Here is a 5313-nt window from a genome sequence, read left to right as displayed (position 1 = left end):
CACTAAACATCTGGTACATACAATACACTCTAAAGTTCTAGAAACAAAATATAGTCTTAACTAGTAGTACATAGAGCAGAGTCTAAACTTCTTGTACCTATACTATACACTAAACATCTGGTACATTTAATACACTCTAAAGTTCTAGAAACAAAATATAGTCTTAACTAGTAGTACATAGAGCAGAGTCTAAACTTCTAGTACCTATACTATACACTAAACATATGGTACATACAATACACTCTAAAGTTCTAGAAACAAAATATAGTCTTAACTAGTAGTACATAGAGCAGAGTCTAAAGTTCTAGTACATATACTATACACTAAACATCTGGTACATACAATACACTCTAAAGTTCTAGAAACAAAATATAGTCTTAACTAGTAGTACATAGATCAGAGTCTAAAGTTCTAGTACATATACTATACACTAAACATCTGGTACATACAATACACTCTAAAGTTCTAGAAACAAAATATAGTCTTAACTAGTAGTACATAGAGCAGAGTCTAAAGTTCTAGTAAATATACTATACACTAAACATCTGGTACATACAATACACTCTAAAGTTCTAGAAACAAAATATAGTCTTAACTAGTAGTACATAGAGCAGAGTCTAAAGTTCTAGTACATATACTATACACTAAACATCTGGTACATACAATACACTCTAAAGTTCTAGAAACAAAATATAGTCTTAACTAGCAGTACATAGAGCAGAGTCTAAACTTCTAGTACACATAATATACTTTAAACTCTAGTTTATATACTATAAACTAACCTTCTACAAAACACATTATGATCTAAACTTCTAGTATATATGATATAATCTAAACTGCTATTACATACGATATAGTCTTAACTTCTAGTCAGTATACTATACACTAAACTTATAGTAAACACAAAAAGCTATAAATTTCTAGTACATACTATACAGTCTAATCTTCTAGTACATACAGTATTATCTAAACTGCTATTGCATACAGTAGAGTCTAAGCTACTACTTAATATACTATACACTAACCTTCTAGTACATACAGTATTATCTAAACTGCTATTGCATACAGTAGAGTCTAAGCTACTACTTAATATACTATATACTAACACTCTAGTAAACACAGTATGGTTTAAATTTCTAGTACATACTATATAGTCTAAACTCCTAGTACAGATACTACACACTCAACTTCTAGTACATGCAATATAGTCTAAACTTCAAGTAAATATAATACAGTCTAAACTTCTAGTACATACAATATACTCTAAATTTCTAGTACATACTATATAGTCTAAACTTCTAGTACATACATTAAAGTCTAATTTTATAGTATATATAATATACACTAAATGTCTACTAAAGTCAATATAATCTGAGCTTCTTACACATACAATATACTCTAAACTTCTATTAAACAGAGTACAGTGTAATCTTGTAGTACATAGAATATGATCTAAACTTCTATTAAACAGAGTACAGTGTAATCTTGTAGCACATAGAATATGATCTAAAATTCTATTAAACACAGTACAGTGTAATCTTGTAGTACATAGAATATGATCTAAACTTCTATTAAACAGAGTACAGTGTAATCTTGTAGCACATAGAATATGATCTAAAATTCTATTAAACACAGTACAGTGTAATCTTGTAGTACATAGAATATGATCTAAACTTCTATTAAACACAGTACAGTGTAATCTTGTAGTACATAGAATATGATCTAAACTTCTATTAAACACAGTACAGTGTAATCTTGTAGTACATAGAATATGATCTAAACTTCTATTAAACACAGTACAGTGTAATCTTGTAGTACATAGAATATGATCTAAAGTTCTAGTACATATACTACACACTACATTTCTAATACATACCATATGACTTAAACCTTAAACTTCTTGTACATACAATATAGTCTAAACTTCTTCTATTACATATATTATACACTAAACTTCTTGTAAACAAAATACCGTTGGCATTTCTAGTACATTAAGTAAAGTCTAAACTTCTAATAAACACAGTATAGTTTAAACTTCTGATATATTCACTATTGTCTAAACTTCTAGTACACTCAGTAGAGTCTAAAGTTCTAAGAAATATAGTATACACTAAACTTCTAGTAAATACAATATAATCTAAGTTACTAGAACATACAATGTAGTCTAAACTTCTAGCACTCAAAATAATTATAAACCTCTAGTACATAGAATATACTCTAATCTTCTAATACACATACCCCCCACTAAACTTTATGTTATACACAAAACCTGTAATACGTAGAATATAGTCTAAATTTCTAGTACATTTAATGTAGTCTAAACTATTAGTAAACACAATGTAGTCTAAACTTCTAGTATATACAATAGTAAAAACTTCTAGTATATACAGTAGTATAAACTTCTAGCATATACAATAGTATAAACTTCTAGTGTATACAATAGTATAAACTTCTAGTATATACAGTAGTATAAACTTCTAGTACATACAGTAGTATAAACTTCTAATGTATACAGTAGTATAAACTTCTAGTACATACAGTAGTATAAACTTCTAATGTATACAGTAGTATAAACTTCTAATGTATACAATAGTATAAACTTCTAATGTATACAGTAGTATAAACTTCTAGTACATACAGTAGTATAAACTTCTAGTACATACAGTAGTATAAACTTCTAGTGTATACAATAGTATAAACTTCTAATGTATACAATAGTATAAACTTCTAATGTATACAGTAGTATAAACTTCTAGTACATACAGTAGTATAAACTTCTAGTACATACAGTAGTATAAACTTCTAGTACATACAGTAGTATAAACTTCTAATGTATACAATAGTATAAATTTCTAGTGTATACAATAGTATAAACTTCTAGTGTATACAGTAGTATAAACTTCTAGTGTATACAATAGTATAAACTTCTAGTGTATACAATAGTATAAACTTCTAGTGTATATACAATAGTATAAACTTCTAGTATATACAATAGTATAAACTTCTAGTGTATACAATAGTATAAACTTCTAGTGTATACAATAGTATAAACTTCTAGTGTATATACAATAGTATAAACTTCTAGTGTATATACAATAGTATAAACTTCTAGTGTATATACAATAGTATAAACTTCTAGTGTATACAATAGTATAAACTTCTAGTGTATATACAATAGTATAAACTTTTAGTGTATATACAATAGTATAAACTTCTAGTGTATACAATAGTACAAACTTCTAGTGTATACAATAGTATAAACTTCTAGTGTATACAATAGTATAAACTTCTAGTGTATATACAATAGTATAAGCTTCTAGTGTATATACAATAGTATAAACTTCTAGTGTATATACAATAGTATAAACTTCTAGTGTATATACAATAGTATAAACTTCTAGTGTATATACAATAGTATAAAGTTCTAGTATATACAATAGTATAAACTTCTAGTGTATTTACAATAGTATAAACTTCTAGTGTATATACAATAGTATAAACTTCTAGTATATACAATAGTATAAACTTCTAGTGTATACAATAGTATAAACTTCTAGTGTATATACAATAGTATAAACTTCTAGTGTATATACAATAGTATAAACTTCTAGTGTATACAATAGTATAAACTTCTAGTGTATATACAATAGTATAAACTTTTAGTGTATATACAATAGTATAAACTTCTAGTGTATACAATAGTACAAACTTCTAGTGTATACAATAGTATAAACTTCTAGTGTATACAATAGTATAAACTTCTAGTGTATATACAATAGTATAAGCTTCTAGTGTATATACAATAGTATAAACTTCTAGTGTATATACAATAGTATAAACTTCTAGTGTATATACAATAGTATAAACTTCTAGTGTATTTACAATAGTATAAACTTCTAGTGTATTTACAATAGTATAAACTTCTAGTGTATATACAATAGTATAAACTTCTAGTGTATACAGTAGTATAAACTTCTAGTGTATACAATAGTATAAACTTCTAGTGTATACAATAGTATAAACTTCTAGTGTATATACAATAGTATAAACTTCTAGTATATACAATAGTATAAACTTCTAGTGTATACAATAGTATAAACTTCTAGTGTATACAATAGTATAAACTTCTAGTGTATATACAATAGTATAAACTTCTAGTGTATATACAATAGTATAAACTTCTAGTGTATATACAATAGTATAAACTTCTAGTGTATACAATAGTATAAACTTCTAGTGTATATACAATAGTATAAACTTTTAGTCTATATACAATAGTATAAACTTCTAGTGTATACAATAGTACAAACTTCTAGTGTATACAATAGTATAAACTTCTAGTGTATACAATAGTATAAACTTCTAGTGTATATACAATAGTATAAGCTTCTAGTGTATATACAATAGTATAAACTTCTAGTGTATATACAATAGTATAAACTTCTAGTGTATATACAATAGTATAAACTTCTAGTGTATATACAATAGTATAAAGTTCTAGTATATACAATAGTATAAACTTCTAGTGTATTTACAATAGTATAAACTTCTAGTGTATACAATAGTATAAACTTCTAGTGTATATACAATAGTATAAACTTCTAGTGTATACAATAGTATAAACTTCTAGTGTATACAATAGTATAAACTTCTAGTGTATACAATAGTATAAACTTCTAGTGTATACAATAGTATAAACTTCTAGTGTATATACAATAGTATAAACTTCTAGTGTATATAATAGTATAAACTTCTAGTGTATACAATAGTATAAACTTCTAGTGTATACAATAGTATAAACTTCTAGTGTATATACAATAGTATAAACTTCTAGTGTATATACAATAGTATAAACTTCTAGTGTATACTATAGTATAAACTTCTAGTGTATACAGTAGTATAAACTTCTAGTGTATATACAATAGTATAAACTTCTAGTGTATATAATAGTATAAACTTCTAGTGTATACAATAGTATAAACTTCTAGTGTATATACAATAGTATAAACTTCTAGTGTATACTATAGTATAAACTTCTAGTGTATACAGTAGTATAAACTTCTAGTGTATATACAATAGTATAAACTTCTAGTGTATATAATAGTATAAACTTCTAGTGTATACAATAGTATAAACTTCTAGTGTATACAGTAGTATAAACTTCTAGTATATATACAATAGTATAAAGTTTTAGTATATACAGTAGTATAAACTTCTAGTATATACTCCCCACTAAATTTCCAGTATATATGCTGTACACTAAACTTCTAGTGCATATAGTACAGTCTGAACTTGTTGTACATTCAATAGAGT

Source organism: Tachypleus tridentatus, chromosome 2 (assembly GCF_004210375.1).
Source record: "Tachypleus tridentatus isolate NWPU-2018 chromosome 2, ASM421037v1, whole genome shotgun sequence".
NCBI classification, from domain to species: domain Eukaryota; kingdom Metazoa; phylum Arthropoda; class Merostomata; order Xiphosura; family Limulidae; genus Tachypleus; species Tachypleus tridentatus.
The sequence above is the reverse complement of the archived record's forward strand: the minus strand, read 5'-3'. Positions refer to the sequence as shown.